The 19,471-nt window shown below is 33.9% G+C and overlaps 1 protein-coding gene across 9 annotated transcripts in view; it reads left to right on the top strand.

Annotated features, from left to right (window-relative positions):
- LOC306650772 (putative P2Y purinoceptor 10) overlaps positions 1-19,471 on the top strand; it is a 195,225-nt gene that overhangs the window by 160,853 nt on the left and 14,901 nt on the right. Inside the window, exons 1-3 of one of the 9 annotated variants that reach the window (XM_079123060.1) lie at positions 335-388; positions 10,359-10,620; positions 19,169-19,241. The exons of 2 other annotated variants lie outside the window; for them this stretch is intronic. The gene's annotated coding sequence lies outside the window, so the exon portion shown is untranslated. Of the gene's footprint in view, positions 1-115; positions 286-334; positions 558-10,358; positions 10,621-18,982; positions 19,242-19,471 lie in introns of those variants that run through there. 6 more of the 9 variants (XM_079123062.1, XM_079123061.1, XM_079123067.1 and 3 more) reach the window with 6 other exon arrangements.

Raw genomic sequence — 19,471 nt, 5'->3', positions numbered from 1 at the left:
CATTGCAGCTCACTTTTTAAATACCAAAGTAAAATTCTAATTGTTAAGATTGGTTTTGCATAGCCTATACTTTAAACTTTCAAAATAGACTGAAAAAACTATGGTAATACGTGGCAAATTAAAGTCAGATACTCTCTTCCTGATTGAAGAAGTAGTACAAATCATGGAAACTCTGAATTTATCAAAGCCAAACTTTGAATTTTCTTTGCCCACAATATCCTCTGAGGGGACTGCTTTCCTAAACAACTGAGTGATGCTGACGAACAGTTCTACCTCCCATTAGAGGTAAACGATTTTGTTTTTTTCCTGTTTTGCTGAATAAACTACGTTACTTCCTCTTGTAGCTGTACAAGCCTGCAGTTCTCTACAGGATATCTGGGTAGAAAGGGTAAGGCTCTTGGCTTTCTCTTCATACATTCAAAAATAGAACTTAAAAGTCTCCGTGAATTGGAAACGACAGTAAATTTCTGCTGCTTCCATTGAAAATGTAACCCTGAATCTGCTAATATATTACTTTGGGGGGATATATTGTTAAGAAGAATGGAGACTCCAGTGAGGTAATATCTATTTATAAGTGTAAGTGGTTAAAATGTTCACTGAAACTGCTGCATGCTTTGTGGAAGGAAATGTGCCTGTCTAGATAGAAAGCTCCTTTCTCTACAAATTAGTACGCCTTTGACAAAAACCAGGAGTCCAGGCTAATGTTAAACACTGCTCCTAACAATTATGTGTCAAAATTAAGATTGTGGTTGATTAAACGCATTTCTCTTAGTGTGAGCTGTGGAGGAAAATAAACTTAAAAATTTAAATCCATGGTTTCTGTCAACCAAATTAAACAGCATTCAAGTTGTAAATATATTTGAATGCCTAAATCTTTTCACAAAATGAGACTTGACATGTTTTCTTGGATTGGGACATTTTCCATGCATGCCTTCTCGGGTGGGACCTGATGGCTTCAAATAGCACAAAAGGATTTTCATCAAGCTCTAGAAGCTAGCACAGCTGTCAAATCTCAGTGGAGCTGATTCTCAACTTACGATGAACATTTTTTGGATGTATTTTTAATTTTAGAACATGGGAAATATTTTAAGAAGGGGTTCCAAGTATTTTACTGTCATTTTTAGAAGGAATTTCTTCCATTTTCCTTAGTTGAAATAACAAAATATTTGTTCTTTGTAAAGTATGCTAATTTCACACTTGGAGTTTGATTCTTAAGTATGTAAGATTATTCACAATATTTAAAAAATATATAATCCTAGATAAGTTAGTACAAGCCATACTAAGATATCAGTGAGACCTAGTCATACCACAATCTTTCCATGATACAGATAAATCATTATTTGTTATATACTGAATTTCCTCAGATTAAAGAGTTGTAGATACTAAATTTTAGTAAAAAATGTGTCAATGAAGTTTTTTTCTTCTGTGAAATATCAGAATAAAGACTTTATTGTACTACTAGGTTTTTTTTCCCCCCAGAAACAAAATGTAACTAACAGCTGTAGACTACATGAGCATGACTCACAGGATGGCACTATCTGCATATTATGGTTGCCAAGCAGCACCATAATGTTGGATATTGAAAGAAACTCTGCCTAATTTCTCTGACCACAAGTATAGGTGGGGTTTTTCCTCTATGGAAGTGGTTCCAGAGTAACTGAAACTTGGGACTGAGACTGAGTATACGCAACCCAGGCAGGCCAAGCAGCTGCATGGCTCTGGGGACCTCCAGAAGAGCTGAGGTCAACAGTACTCCTTGGACTGACCTTCCGCAGAAATTGAGTTTTGGCGGGATTGTGAGGAAAGGACCTCTTTAGCTGACTTGAAAGCTCTGGGTGGAGTTTTTTTTTCCTTCCCTGTCAGCTGCCCCTCCCCCACCCTCCAAGCAAGTTTACTGAGGAGGAGGCTGCTTATTGAAGCAGCTGCGGAGACCGAGTGGGGGAAGGGAGAAATTAATCATCTATGTATTTCTAATAACAAAGTTTAGCCCAAAGCTCGTGCTTAGTAGGGACTAGACAGTTGCTGAATTGTAGAGCCCTAGGGGGAGGGAGGGGTTGCAGTTCGCTGACTCTGTGCTGATGTCTTGCTTTCTGCAGCTGTGAATGTGAGTGTCCTAGAAAGAAATTATTCACTAGAACATGAGGCATTTTTCCACTTGTTCAAAATAATTGCTCAAGATTGGAAAAAGAAAAATTGTCCATAGTTTCTAGGGGTATAAAATGATAACATATCACTAGAATTAGACTTAAAAATCAGCAACTGCTTAAGTATATCGTTTTGATGCAGGGAAAATGCACCCCAGACTGAAGTGTTTCCTAGCCCTGCCTGCCTGTTTGCTTCTAACCAGAAATGACATTATTAGCAATCTATTCCCAGATGTTACTTACTGCCTCTCTGAATTCCTATTATTGAAATGCAAATGTTCCTGTTAGTGGTAATAGGTGAAGCTAGTGAAAATTCAGTGAATGAGTTAATGAGCTAGATTTAACAGCCAGCTGTTAGATTTTCTCAAACAAGGAAGGTTGGCACTTTTAAAGATACTTAGTGGGACTGGGGATGGAGCTCAGCTGGTAGAGTGCTTGCCTTGAAAGCATAAGACCCTGGGTTCAATCCCCAGCACTGCGTGCGCGCGCGCGCGCACACACACACACACACACACACACAAGAGTAATTGAGAAGATGGCAAAGGAATAAAAATTAAGGCATTGCAGGATAGTGCAGAGGGAAAGTTGCTGAATTCACACTTCTTGTCTACTTAATAAGAATAATACTTGCAATGTGTACTTTCTATACCTGGCCAACAACCTGTGAACATACCTATGGAAATTCCAGAAACTGAGTAATGCCAATCATAGGGTTAGCTTTCCTTTTTTCTTTTTTATAGTTATGTATGGAAAAGAAATTTACTTCTTAAATGTAGTTTCATCTATATTGCATATAATTTATTGTGTTAATTTTCTACAGATGCATTTATTTTAATCATTTATTTTCTTTCAAAATATATTAATAATTGACAAATAATAATTGTGGGTATTTATGACATACAATGTGAATTTTAAGTTTTTATTTTTTTATTTGTTCTTCTTAGATATATATGACAATAGAATGTATTTTGACATATCATACATACATGGAGTATAACTTTCCATTCTTGTGGTTGTACATGATGTGGAGTTACACTGGTTGTGTATTCATATATGAACATAGGGAAGTTATGTCTGGTTCATCTACTGTCTTTCCTATTCCCATCCCCCATCTCTTGCCTTCATTCCCCCTTGTCTAATCCAATGAACTTCTACACGCCCCCACCACTTATTGTGTGGTAGCATTCACATAGAAGAGAGAACATTTAATCTTTGGTTTTGTGGGTTTGGCTTATTTCACTTATCACTATATTCTCCAGTTCCATCCATTTACTGGCAAATGCCATAATTTCATTCTTCTTTATGATTGAGTAATATCCCATTGAGTATATATAACACATTTTCTTTATCTACTCATCTTTTGAATGAGACCTAGGTTGGTTTGATAGCTTAGCTATTGTGAATTGAGCTGCTGTAAACATCAATGTGGCCGTGTGACTATAGTATGCTGATTTTAAGTCCTTTGGGTATATACCAAGGAGTGGGATAACTGGGACATATGATGGCTCCATTCCAAGTTTTCTGATGAATTTCCAACTGCTTTCCAGAGTGGTTGCACCAACTTTCAGTCCCACCAGCACAGGGTCTCTGTTCTAGTACCTAAGTCTTTGATCCACTTTGAGTTGCTTTTTGTGCAGGGTGAGAGATAGGGGTTTAATTTCATTTTGCTACATATGGATTTCCAGTTTTCCCAGCATCATATTCTCCAATGTATTATGCTTTTGCTGTCTTTGTCTAGTATGACACCAAAAGTATATTGTCTAGTATTTATGTGGGTTTTTCTCTGCTTTTCTCTACCATTGGTCTTCATGTCTCTTTTGGTGCCAGCACCATGCTGTTTTTGTTACTATAGCTCTATAGTATAATTTAAGGTCTGGTATTGTGACGTCTCTCACTTCACATTTCTCAAAAAGGATTGCTTTGGCTACTCTGGACATTCAAGCCAATTAATAAATTCACCATCTAGCCAACTTATCTTTTTGTAATTTTGAAATATACAATACATTAACTGTGGTCTCCATGCAGAGCAATTGATCATTTAATCTTTTCTTCCATTATAAGTGAAATTTCATGCCATTTTGTCAACATTTTCCTTTTCCTCACCCCTCCCCCTCACCCTAATCCCCCTTCTCTGGTCACTGTTTGCTTTATACTCTGCTTCTATAACATCCTCTTGATTCCACATATAGGTGAAACTATTCAGTATTTGTTTTTCTTTAGCTGGTTTATTTCATTAGCATAATGTCTCCCACTTCCACTTATGTTGGAGTAAATGGGAGAATGTCTTTTTTTATGCTCATATAGTATTGTGTTTTCTGTATATGCCACTTTTTCTTTATCTGTTTATTCACTGATGGACACTTAGGTTGCTTCAATTATTTGACTATTGTGAATAATCATGAAATAAACATGGGAATATAGATATCTCTTCAACACACTGAACTCAATTCCTTTGAATATATATACAGAAGTGGAACTGATGGATATATTTTTTGATGGTAGTTCTATTTTTAGCTTTTTGAGGAAATTCTACACAGTTTTCTAAAATAACTGTACTAATTTACATTTCCACCAATAGTGTGCAAGTGTTCCCTTTTCTGGTTAGTTCCTTTTTGCTTGCTTTAGATTGAAGCAATGCTGCTGCATTTCTGTGGACAAGTAAGAGAACTAAGATTTGGGCTGGGCTTAAGAATCATACTTCCTGATTGTCATACTTGAGAACTGAGGAGAGATACAATTCAACTGCTGAAAAATGACCATGTTTATCCAGAGAGGTTTCTGAAGGTTTTGCAACTGAATTTCCTATAGTTAGAAAGTGACATTTATGCCAATTAAAATTAAAGTGGGAACCTATTTCTTAATTGAGGGTGAACATTTGTGAAGATGAACAGCATAGTCAAGATTTGATAGATCATAAGATGATTTCCTCCATGATATCATATATATGAAAAGCCTGAGATAAGTCCTTTTTTATTAGTTTCCTCATTGAGCCAGCCAATTGTGGTTTAAGACCTCTCATCAAGGCATCTTTTATAAATTTTTACTTTGAAATATATTTAGTTTCAAAAGGAAATGCAAAAAATGTTTCAGAGGCTCTGTGCTGTATTCACCAATGATCAGCTTTCCTCACTTATCAGAACTTATAAACTTATAAAACTATAGTACATTATCAAAATCAGAAAATTGATTATAATACTCTTAACTAGAATGTAGACATTAGATTTCATCCATTTTTAGACGAACTCATATGTGTGTGTGTTTAGTTCTATAAAATTTTTTTGCATTCATGTATTTGTATGACCAGTACCACAACTAAGATTTGGAATTCATCATCATACACAAAAAAGTCCCCTACTGAACCTTTACATGAGAACCTACCTGAAACTCTTATGCCTTGAAAATGTTTGACATGCTCTACATCTGTTTTTTTTCCATTTTGAATATGTTATACAAATGGAATTAAACAGTACTTAATCTTTGTGTTTATCTTTGTTTATATGTCTCATCTTCTGCCAATTCCATATTGTATTGATTACTGTAATCAAAAAATTAGTCATAAAATTTTGTATAGTAATTCCTGTAACTTTATTTTTCTTTTGCATATTCGCTTTAGCTACTTCAGTTCCCTTGCGTTTCCATATTCATTTTAGAATAAACTTGCATATTTCCTATAAAAATATATCCCATGATAATGACAGGAATGATATTAAACATATGTATCAACTAGGGGGTAATTTAAATCTATATTTTGTGTAATCTTACACTCAATGGATACATTATGCTTCTGGTTTTATTTCTTCAATATTTTGTATTTTTCTGCATACAGTTCTTGTAATATTTTGTTACATTTCCACCTATTTCTTGGGTTTTCTTTGAGTTATTATAAATGGTATTGCATTTTCAATTTTAGTTTCTACATGTTCATTGTTAATGTAAAGAAGTAAAATAGATTTTTTTGTGTTAACATTTTGTCTTGCAAACCTGCTAAACTTATTTATTAACCTGAGAAATTTTTTGGTAGATTACTTGATATTTTCTAGATGTAAAATCACTTTTGAAAATTGGGATGGTTTAATTTTTTTCATTTTGAAGTTTCTCTTTATTTTTATTCTTTCTTATTGCACTGGCTAGAATTTTCAATAGTATCTTTAATAAAAGAGGAGGAAGTGAAGTGAAATGCTTTACCTTATTACTGATTTTATTGGAAAATCTTTTTAGTCTTTCCCCATTAAATATGATGTTTAGGTTTTTAAGAGATTCTCTGTCAAGTTGAGGGAGTTGCCTTTGATTCCTAGCTTACTAAAAAGGTTTTGATTGAATGGATATGGGATTTTATCAAATGATTTTTCAACATTAGCTGATGTGTCCATGTAGCTTTTTTCCTATAACATGATAATATTGTGAATTACATTGTTTCATTTTAAAATATTGAGTCAGTCTTGTAATGATGGAAAAAATTTCACTTGGTTAAGTTGTATAATTATTTATATATCACTGAATTTAATTTCATAATATTTTGTTGAAGGTTTTTGCACATATATTCACAAGAGATAATGGTTTGTAGTTTCAATTATTTGTTGTATTGCTTTTGCCTGGTTTTGGAATCAGAAAATTTTTCACCTCATAAGATGTTATGGGGAATATTCCCTCTTCCTCTGTTTCTATAATTGTGTAGAATTGATGTTACTTTTTATTAATTAGTTGGTAGAATTTATCTGTGAAATCATCTGGACTTGAACATTTATTTTGTGAAGTTTACAAAATCTTAGTAATTTAGTTTTTTTTTCTTTTTTTTTTTTTTTTTTTTTTTTCGGTACTGGGGATGGAACCCAGGGCCTTGTGCTTGCAAGGCAAGCACTCAGTAATTTAGTTTTTTAAATGGTTATAGAACATTAAAATGATCTATTTTATCTTGAATGAGATTGTTTTATTTGTGTTTTTTAAGGAATTGGTCTATTTCTTCTAAGTTGTTAAATTTATGTGCACATAATCATTTATAATATTCTCTTGTTAATCTTTCAATGTTACAGTGTCTATAGTCACAATCTCTTCTTTATTCTTCATGTTGACAATTACTGTTTTCTTCTCTTAAGTTTTTTGATCTTACTGAAGATTTAGCAATTTTTGTTTCTTTTCAAAGTGATGGGGTTTATATTTGATTGATTTTCTCAATTGTTTCTCTTTCCTATTTCATTGATTTCTGATCTCTACTATTTCATTTCTTCATGAAAAAAAAGTTAACAATTTCATTAAAATTATTAAAAATTTCTTTTCTCTAACTTTTTAGTTTCTTGTAATAAAGCTTATATTATTCTTTTGATGCATCTCTCCTTTTCTAATATTCAATGATCTCAATGTTTCTTTAAGTAAACCTTTAGCTGCACCACATATATTTTGATACATTGTATTTTTCAATTTCATCCAATACAAAATATAGTTTTATTTCTCTTGGAATTTACTATTTGATTCATGGAGTAATTAAAAATATGCTATTTGATTTCCATGAGCTTGGTGAATTTTCTGTTGACACTAAGTCTAACATATAGGATATTAATGAATATTAGTACAATTCCCAACTTAGTTTTTAACTTGATTATATTATTGTGAGTGAACAACTACTATATTTCAGTTATTAATGAAACTGTTAAAATTTGTTTTATGGTACATATAAAGAATGTGTGTTTTGCTGCTCAAAAACCTGTTTCTAAACAATACTTCTGACACCAAATATGTGCATTTTCTACATTAAGAATTCTCTATCTATAGGCACCAACAGGGTATCTTATAATTTAATTCAATTCTGACACTACCTACCTGGACTTAGCTCAGAACTCACAAGTTAGGGACTCTGTCCTATCAGTCTACTTCCCATTTCAGATGCCAGTCACAAGTGGCACATCCCCAGGTGAATCATACTTTAGTCTGATTTGGCTACAAATTGGTGTTTCCAACAACCCACTTCTCAGATTTTATAATTTGATGTAATGTCTCACAGAACTCAAGGAAACAATACTTACATTTGCTGATTTATGGTAGTAAATATAATAAAGGATACAAATAAATAACTAGATGAAGAAGTACCTAAGGAAAGGGCAGGAAGAGATCTGAGTACAAGAGCTTCTGTGCTCAGAGCTTTGGGTTTGCTACCTCCTGGCATGTAGATGTAATCACCATTCTAGAAGCTTTCCAAAATGCCTTGTTTAGATTTTTATGTAGGTCTTGGTAAGTATGCATGACTGAATAAATCATGGGCAATTGGTTATTGAACTCAGTCTTCACACTCTTCATTCCCCAGAGGTTTTTGGTGAGACGTTAAGGGGTAAGAGCTGAAATTTCCAATCCTTTAATCACATCGTTGATTCCTCTGGCAATCAGTCTCTATCCTGAGAGAATTGAGGTCTTATCAGAATTCACTTCTTTAGTGTAAACTCAGGTATGGTTGAAGGATGTTTATTATGAATAACCAAAGACATTCCTCTTAAATTTTCACTCAGGGAATTTCAAAGGTTTTAGAAGTTCTGTACCTGAAACTGAACACAAAAACAAAATATTAATTCCTTATTTTATCATCATGTTACACATGTCCACAATGTTGATTAGATCCTGTGGGTTGGTGTTGATGTTCACATCTTCTACTTGTTTGCAGATGTCTCTGTTGCATTATAAATTGCAAAGAATGTTGAAGTCTCCAACTGTAGTTTTGGATAATTGTCTATTTCTCCTTTCGACTGTATCTAATTTTGCTCTATGTATTTTAAGTTTTTTTTCTTATATACATTTAAAATTGCAACATTTTGGGATGGATTGATCCTTTTCATTCTTATGAAATGTCCCTCTTTATCCCTATAATTTTGTTTGTTCTAAAGTCTACCTCAGATTAATACATCCACTTTGATTTTCTTTATATTAATTAATGTTTGCATGGTGTATCTTCTCATCTATTTCCCTAAAATGTGCCTATGCTATTATATTTTACACGACTTTCTTTAAATTTATTCTTTATAACTTCAATTTTTATTCTTTATTTGAAGTAGGATTATAACATTTCTTTTTTTCTTTCTTTTATTTTCTTTTTAGGTATACATGGCAGCAGAGTGTATTTTGAGATATTAAACATATATGGGGTATAACTTCCCATTCTTGTGGTTGTACATGATATGGAGTTACACTGGTTGTGTATTCATACATGAACATAGGAAAGTTATATCCAATTCATTCTACTGCCTTTCCTATTCTCATCCTCTTTTGTTTGAATTGTCTTATTTTTCTTAGTATGATATTCTCCAACTCCATCTGTTCACCTGCAAATGCCATAATTTCATTCTTCTTTACAGCTGAGTAATATTCCATTGCATATATATGTATGATATTTTCTTTATCCATTCATCTGTTGAAGGGTAACCTGGCTGACTCCAAAGTTTAACTATTGTGAATTGAGCTGCTATAAACATGGCTGTGGCAGTATGACTACAGTATGCTGATTTTAAGTCCTTTTGGTACCAACTGAGGAGTGGGATAACTGGGTCAAATGGTGGTTCCATTCCAAATTTTCTGAGGAATCTCCACACTGCATTCCATAATGATTGCACCAATTTGCAGCCCCACGAGCAATTATGTGTGTACCTTTTCCCCCACATCCTCACCAACATTTATTGTTGCTTTTATTCTTGATAATTGTTCTGACTGGAGTGATATGGAATGCCACTGTAGTTTTAATTAGCATTTCTCTAATTGCACTGGGACCTGAGTGCTAGTTGCAGAACTGTGTGTTGGATCTGGTGAGTCTGGTGGCTAAGAGGCATGTGAGGCATCTGTTGTAATAACCATGTGATTCTTTTCTTTAAGTCTATTAATGAGATGATATGTGTTTATTGATTTCTGTATGTTGAACCAACCTTGCATCCCTTGGATGACCCCCACTTGATCATAGTGCACTGTCATTTAAATATGTTTTTGTATGTGATTTGCCAGTATTTCATTAAGAATTTTTGCTCCTACGTTCATGAGGGATATTGGTCTGAAGTTTTCTTTCCTTGATGAACCTTTATCTGGTTTTGGTATCAGGGTGATAGTAGCTTCATAAGTGAGTTTCTTGTAGAAAACATATAGTTTAATGTGATAGATAAATGGGCCATGAAGATTTCCTCATCCTAATCCCCAGAACCTATAAATGTTAAGTTACCTGACAAGGACACATTATTTCTCATTTTTCAGATGGATCCAATGTAATCCATGGACAAGATTCTTTATAAATGGTAGGGAGAAGAAGAAGAGAAAGCATATCGATGATATCTGGCTATTGTTAACATTGAAGGAGAAAAAGGGTCATGTGCCAAAGAATGCAAAAAGCCTCTAAGAAGCTGGAAACATCAAGAAAATTGATTCTCCCCTATACTCTCCAGAGAGGAGTAGAGCCTTAACAACATCCTCAATTTAGCCTGTTGCAATCCATTTCAGACTTCTGAGTTTAAGAACTGTAAGATAAGATAATGAGTTAGTCATATTTTTCTATCTACAATGCTATTTCTCTCTTAATAAACATATTTAGATTATATTTTATGTAATTGGTGATATGATATTTAGACATGTCTATAATTTTTAAGTTTATTTTCTGTTGGTTCTTTTTTTTTCTTATTCCTCTGGGTAATTCCAAGTTACTCAGACAACTTTCTGTTCCACTTTGGATCTTCTAAAGTATATTTTAGTCTACATTTTTGCACAGTTATCTTAATAAGAGTTTTTATTTACTTACAATTCATATACCATGAAATACACTTTTTAAGTTAACTCAATAGGTATTAGTATATTCATAGAGATTTTCAACTACCATCATTATTTTATAAGATTTTCACCACCACAAAAAAAAATATGTACTGTTTGGCAATTTCTCCACATCCTTCTGCCTTCAGACCCTGGTGAACACTAATTTAATAAGTGTATCTATAAATTTACCTGTTTGGGATATGTCATAAAAATGAATCCATAAACTATTTGACCTTTTCTCCTGGCTTCTTCATTAAGCAAATGTTCCTGATGTATATCCATGTTGTAGCATGAATCGGTATTTGTTTTAGATGGCTCAAGCTGCCTTAACAGAATACCATACATAGGTGAGTTTAAAAAAATAGGAATTTGTTTTCTTATAATTATGGGGGCTAGATGTCTGAGATTTCAAAAGAGTTGGGTTCTTGTGAGAACTCTCAGTTTGTAGATGGTCATTTTTTACTACATGCTCACATGGTAGAGTGAGAACTCTGGTGTCTCTTCCACTGCTTGCCAGTGTACCAGTTCCATATTAGGAATCTACCCTTAAGACCTCAGTTAAACTTAATCAGATCCTTAAAGACCCTGTCTCCGATATAGTCACATGAAGGGTTAAATTTTCAACTTAGGAATTTTGGTGGGACGCAATTCAACTCTTAGCAGTGCTTAATTTCTTTTTTATTGCTGAACAATATACTATTGTATGAATATATCACATTTTGTTCATCCCTTCCTTTTATGGGGGGAGCCAAAGATTGAACTCAGGGGCATTTGTCACATCTCCGGTCCTATTTTGTAATTTATTTAGAGACAGGGTCTCACTTTTGCTGAGACTGGCTTTGAACTTGAGATCCTCCTACCTTAGCCTTCCAAGACACTAGGATTACAGACGAGTGTCTGTTCATTCATTCTTAAGGTGACATATGGGTTATAATGACCATATATCACAAGCATACATCTAACATTATATTCAACCTAATGACAAAAAGTTTAAAGCTTTTCCTCTAAGATCTGGAAAAAGACAATGATGCTCACTTTCATCTCTACTACTCAATGTAGTACTGTAAATCTTAGCCATAGCAATTAAGACAAAAAAAAAAAAAAGAAAGAAAAAGGAAAGAAACATCAATTCAGACTGGAAGAAGTTAAATTGTCCCTATTTGCACATGACGTAACTTCTGTCTGGAAAATTCTAGTAATTCCACCCAAAGTTTTGGAAACACTAAATTAATTCACTAAAGTTACACATACAGAAACAACATAGAAAAATAATTAGTGTCTTTATATACTGACAACAAACTATCAAAACAAAAAGGAATAAAAACAATTTAATTTATAATAGCATCAAAAATATTTAGAAATAAATTTTGCCAAGAAGGCCATGTATGTGTGTGCATGTTGTATGTATGTATATATATATATATACACACACACATATTTATTTCATATATTTATTTATATTTCATATATTTATTTATATTTCATATAAAATCATAAAATATTGACTTAAAAATTTGAAGATTTCACAAATAAATGGAATAAATATCACAAGCTTGTTAGTTGAAATAAATAATATTGCTAAAATATCCATATGATACAAGGCAATCTACAAAGTCAATGTAATCCCTATCAAAATTCTAAGAACCTTTTCACAGAAATAGCAAAAAAAAATCCTACAAATTTAATGGAACCACAAAAGACTCCCAAATAAACCAATCTTGAGGAAAAAACAAATAAAGCTAGAGGTGTCACACTACCTGATTTCAAAATCTAGTACAAAACTATAGTAATTAATCCAACAACATACTGGCACAAAAACAAACATGGATCAGTGGAACAGAACTGAGAGCCCAGAAATGAGTACACACATCCACAGTTAATGAATCTTTGACAAAAGTGTGAAGAACATACAATGGACAAAGGACATTCTATTCAATTAATAGTATTGGGAAAATTATATATTAACACATTGAATGAATTATGACTCTGACCTCATCCCATATATAAAAGTCAATTCATATTGGATTAAAGACTTAAACATAGGCCAGTAAGACATGTGTTCATTCACTCAAGCCTTCCCCAGCAGCTCGGGTCTTCATTTGGCACAAACTCTGTGTATCCTCTGTGCTGAAAGTTACAGGGGAGGGACCTCAGTGGCTCTGAAGTTTGCTGGGATCCTCCTGCTACATTTTTTTCTCCTGCAGGAGAACCTGTGGATGGAGGAGATCCACCAGTTTTTGTGCTCTCCTAGATTGCCACTTCTTAATTATAATCTAAAACTCTTGCACAGCTACTTTCTTCTGTGGAGAGTAGCCAAATTATTGTTTGTGTGTGTATGTCAGGGGGTGAGGGCTGAGACTTTCTAGCCCACAACTTGATGATATCCTCATGGCTGATATTTTAAATCGTCCCCATCCACTCTCTATTCTCTATTTCCCTTTCTTTGGCAAGTGCTATGTGTGCGCCCCTGACTTCCTGTGTAACAGCCCAAATTTTTATTACTAAGCATTCTAGTCCATTAACAGTTCTACCTTAACTTGGTTGCTATAGTTTTCAAGTGGCTTTATTCACAGGACATGGTAGTATTAATGACTCCTTAAGGAATATCTTGTAATTTGGAATGATCTTCCCTACCCCCATATAATCTTCCTTACCTCCAATTTCTTTTCTCTCCTCCATTTTGTAGTAGCAACCGTATTTTCCCTTGGTATGCAGAACCAATCATCACACTGAGGAAAGTAAGTTTCTACTTTGCCTGTTGATTCAGAGAAATGAGAAACTCAAAGTGGTTGGGTATTAGTCTCAATTTCAAGATCCGTAGAATAATTGTCATGTCTCTGCTGGAAATACCCTTCCCTTGGGAACTAAGACCTCCAGATCAGCAAAACCTAAGGTTGTAAAGATAGGAGGCAAATTTTTGGTAGTAGACAACTAGAGGTAATAGGGAGTTGACCTACTTCCATTTCCATCTCTAAACTATAGGACTTAAAATTCCTGGATATGAGAGAAACATCAAGGGCACTGATTTAGATCACCTACAGTCTCTTAAAGGACGTAGCTCTAGACTTACTCTTTAACCAACTCTATAAAAGGTCATTGTATTTTGAAAGACCATCTGACCAGCTACTTTAGGATAATGTGAAATGCAAGAAGAATAGTGAATTTCATGATTCTGAACTCATTGCTCCATTTAATTTTGCCATTGATGTGTTTCTTTTGTCAGAGATCTACTATGTGGAATGATATGGCAATAGAATGATATAATAAGGTGTTCTATAAATAAATATCACTGTTTTGGTAGAAAAATTGCATACAGAGAGGGCAAATCCATACTGTTTACTTCAGTAAGAAGGAAGTACTTCCATATCCATGATGGGAGTTAAATGGTCCTGTCACCAGGTAGCTGGCTCAGCATTCTGACAATGGTGTCAAATCATGTACTAATTGTGATTCTCTACTTCTAGCATATTGGTCACTCAGCAGTGGCTGTAACCATATCTGTCTTGGTGTTTGGAAATACATCTTGTAGAGTTCATGCATAGTCTCTTCTCTGCTGTCATGGACACTTTATTCAAGAGCCTATGGTGCAATGAGGTATGACTGGTCTAAGAAGTTGACTGGTAGCCACAGAACTTGTCATCTTATCCACTTGTTTATTAAAAGCAACCTTTATACTGAGGTTACATTGTGGTGAACATTTAAATGAGACAAATATTTTTACTTTCTTTATCCATTCAGAGAATTCTACCCACACAGGTATTTCTACCCCAAACCTAGTTACCAATTTTCCAATAGCATTCTTTCTGATTTCTCATCATCCATACAAACCACTGGCTATAGGACATGATTCAGTATATCCTCCTACCTCCTGACACTTCTACTAAGCCAGATGGATAATCAAGTACACGGCTTGCATTCAAAAATCATCTGTAAACAAGACCAGATTTTTCACTTCCTTAGTCAACTATTTGTAAGGAATTCCCTAATTGGCCATAGTTATGGGATGTGATGGAGAAGATGATATCATAAGAATAGGCTCTATAAACATTTGGGCCACTTTCTCATAAAAATTACTTGTGCATTTAGGACCTGTTGAAGATTGGTCTTGTATGTATCATTTCCATTGCATAATAAAGCACTGTTGTGCAGGCCCAAATTTATTGCCTGGAGGATCTAGCAATACCTGTTTAATGATGGGCAGTTGAAGTAACATGGTAACTTGGTGGCTCATGGTTATATTTTGAGTCTCTACTAAGGCCTAGTAGCAAGCCAAAAGGTGTTTTTCAAAAGAACAGTACTTTTCTGCAGAGGATGACAGGGCTTTGTTCCAAATTCTAAGGATCTGTGATTTGCCTACAGGGGTCCCACAAATGCTCCACACAGCATTTTGATCTTCTGTCGATGCCTTATTACCACTACATCTCCTGGGTCATATATCCCAAGTGACAGAACAGCTTGCATAGCAGCTTTGACTTGTGGCAGATCCTATCTTGTTCTGAGTCCCACTCAAAACTAGCAGCTTTTTGGGTCACTGAGTAAATGGGCTTCTCTTAGTCTATAACAAAATACCATAAACTAGTTAGTTTATAAAAATAGAAATTTATTTCTCACAGTTCTGTAGGCTAGACAGTATATAAGATCAAGACACCACAGTGTCTGGTGATGGCCCTCTTTCTGGTACGTTGTTGGGTACATTCTTGCTGTGTCCCCACATGGTGAAGGGGGCAAGGCAACTCTCTGGGATCTCTTTTATGAAGCCACTAATCACATTTTTAGGGGTCCACCGAATCAATCCCTCAAAGCCTTACCTCCTAATACCATCACATTGATGACTAAGTTATGATATGAATTTGGATCACAGCAAGGATGGATTATCAGACACATGTGCATAATATATTGCCTCCAAAATTCAGTAGGGCTGATTAAGTGTTGTGTCTCCTTTTTGGTGGGAGAAAACACCAAATATAACAATAATTATACTTCATCATTAACGGTTTACCTCAACATGTCACACACTATTGATAATTAGAAACTTCACAGATAGAAGGCTCCAGAATGTTTGTGGTTTGTATTTTCCATTTTCTGATATGAAATTATCTTACGAATATGCCTAGAATTTTTTTTACATCCTGTTCACCAAGAACAATAAGCATAATATCTTCAATTTAATGGGCCAATGTGACGTCCTTAATCTTGTGCAAAGGTGATCAAAATCCATATCTACAAAGTTATGATATAGAGCTAGAAAGTATCTGTAACACTGTGGTAGGACAATGATGGTTATGTTGATAGAATTGTTAACTCAAATTGATTTTGGTGATCTTCACTAGCAGGTATCAAGAAAAAATCATTTGCCAGATCAAGAGATGCAAACAAAACTAAACAAAACCAAAATATGTGAGCAGAAGCATCAAGTAGAGTCACTACCTGATTAAATTTATGATAATTCACTATTTAAATTCTCCAAAATCTATCTTTCCCTTGAACCCAAATAAGCAAGTTGAATGACAATATAGTTAGATTAACACCCTTACATCTTTCAAGTTTCTTTTTTCCCTTTTATTCAGATATTTTTAAAAATTAGTGTTGCATAGTATTCATACATAATAGTGGGATTCACTTTAACATACTTATACATACATAACATAATCTGATCAATTTTATTCCCCAGTTTATTCTTCCAGGAATGTTATGTACATTTTGGTTTGCTAATTTTCTAGGTAGAGGTAGTCTAGTGGCTTCTACCTGAATATTCTTATCATGATAGGCTTCACTAAACTAGTCAGGGAAAAAATGTGGAGATTCTTTCAGTTGCCGAAAGAAGTTTAAACATTCAAGAAATCAAGAAATAATATTAGCTTGAGTTCAGATACCATGTTAATTAACTACTGAATAGTCTGATTAGATTTGTTTCCCTTATTTTGCAGTCGCTTAAAAAGAGCAGTGGTCCCTTTGGGAAAGACTAACAGTACATATTTTGGGCTATGTAGCAATACAGTAAGTGGGGTAGGTCCTGAAGAAAATCAGAGACAATTACCACAAGAGAGGCCATTACAGATTCAATAAAAGATTCAATAAAATCCTTAGGCAAGATTGGAGGAACTCTTTTTACAGGAAAGAAGATAGAAGAATCTATGTGTTTAATCTCTCCAGCTTTATTGTGATCTGACCATATTTTCCCAGTCCAAGCTTTATTTTCTATTCTTTCTCAGGCAATACCTCACTTTAAGAGAAGATCTCCAGCAGGTTTGGGAGCTTAATTTGCATTATAATACATCTAGTTGAAGGATGATACTGTTTTGGTTTAACCAAATCTCTTGGCCCTATGTCTATAGAAGATAAAGTTTTCTTTCTTTCAAGGAAAATGAAGAAGCTTATAGATAATTCATATGAAGTGTGAACTGAAAATTTGTAGTTTTGGTCTTTTCTTTTGCCACTTTCTCTAGCACAGTTAGGAATAACCAGTCAATCCCATTACACTTCATAGTTGTACATTTTTAAATATTTTAGTTCTCAAATAATAAATGCATGGTCATTAAGAAACTTACCTTCTCTAGAAATTTGATTAGAAAAAAATCAATGGCAATATTTTGTCTATCTCTATTGCCAAATCATGCCTTAGACTACTACTGTCTTGTTACCATGGAAAATGATCATTGATGCCCTTGATTCTAATGAGATGAGAGAACATCAATTTCATAAAATTCAGAAGCAATTCAGAAATTCATTAAGATGGTAGTCCTCTAGAACAACAGTCAGTGTTCAAATCAGTGCCAACATTCAACCAGTGAAACAGAACTGGAAGGAAATATAAATTAAGAGATTTAATGCAAATAATCTTTATCCAATTATAGGGTCTGGTCAGGCAATTCAGACATCCCTAGGTCAGGGTTTTAGAAATGGCAGGCTTGAATTCACAGATTGAAGCTTTTATCTGCAATCAGAAATTGTTTGTAGAAGCCTCAACTCTTCTCTTAAAGTCTTTTGACTGGTTGAGGCCTACTCAGATTATCTAAAATAATTTCCCTTAAGTAATGTCAAATGATTTTTGAATTTTCATTACAAAACCAAAATATCCCCAAATTAGTATTAGAGATATCTGCATGCCTGTTTTGTAGCACTATTCACAACAGCTCAGGTACAGGATCAACCTAGTTACCCATCTAGCCATCAAGGTATCAGTGAATAAGGAAATGTTGTATAGGTAGATGATGCAATATTATCCTTCCATAAAGAAGAGTAAAATCCTGTCATTTGCAGCAAAATTGATGGAAATGGAAGAGACTGTTAAATGAAATAATCCAGATAGAGAAAGACAAATGCTGCATGATCTCTCATATGTGGAAGTTAAAAAATACCAATCTGAATGTCGAATAGTGATTATTAGAGGTCTGAAATGGGAGAGGAAAGGGTAAATAGAGACTACATTTGATCAGTATACTCTGTATTTCCTGAAATATAACACTGCATCCCTTAAATATGTACAATTAGTATATATTGATAAAAGTTATCCTAGAACATTAGTGTTTGACTGAAATAACTGGGGACTAGAGCTTAGCCAAACTGACATATGAAAAAGATCATCACAGATACAAACTTCATTCTTTTCTATATGGATGTTGACCTGTTATAGCACTATTTGTTGAAAAGACAATCCCTTCTTCTTCACATTTGATTAACATTCTTATCAAAAATCAATGGACCATAAATTTAAAGGCTGATTTCTAGACTTTCAATATATTCCATGAATCTATATATCTATCACTTTATGCTAGTGCCATACTGGTTTAATTACTATAACTTTGTAATGACTTCTGAAATGTGGAAGTGTGAATCCTTCAACTTTGTTATTTTATCAAGTAGTCCATTTTATTATTCTGTGTTGTTTGTATTTCCATAGAAATTTTTGGATTATTGTCAATTTCTACAATATGGTAGCTGGGGTAGACCAATTTGGTTGTACTACCATTGTGACAATAGTTAAGTCTACCAAATTACAAACACATATGCCATTCCATTTAATTTGTTTTCCTTTAGTTTCAACAATATTTAGCAATTTTAGTATAAAATTCTTAAAAATCCTTGGTTGAATTTATTCTAAATGTTTTGTTCTTGTTGAGATATTATAAATGATATTACTTTCTTAATTTCATTTTGGTTTATTCATTGTTAATGTACAGAAATGCAATGGTTTCATGTTTTGATTTTGTATTCTATAATCTTGCTGAACTTGTTAATCTTTTCAAAAAATTATTTTTTAGAATCTGAAGTGATGGTGTATGCCTATAATCCCAGCAACAAGGGAGTCTGAGGCAGGAGGATCACAAGTTTCAGGTCAGCCTTGGCAACCTTGCAAGATCCTGTCTCAAAATAAAAAATAAAATAAAAAAGGGCTGAGGCAAAGCTCACTGATAGACAGTCCCTGGGTTAAATCCCCAGTATCACAAAGGAAAAAAAATAGTGTACTATTTAGGATTTTCTACATACAAATTCATGTAATCTACAAGGAAACAATTTTGCTTCTTCCTAATTGCTGATTGCACTGGCTCCACATTATGGTGTCT

Source organism: Sciurus vulgaris, assembly GCF_902686455.1.
Source record: "Sciurus vulgaris genome assembly, chromosome: X".
Taxonomy (NCBI): domain Eukaryota; kingdom Metazoa; phylum Chordata; class Mammalia; order Rodentia; family Sciuridae; genus Sciurus; species Sciurus vulgaris.
The sequence above is the reverse complement of the archived record's forward strand: the minus strand, read 5'-3'. Positions and strand labels throughout refer to the sequence as shown.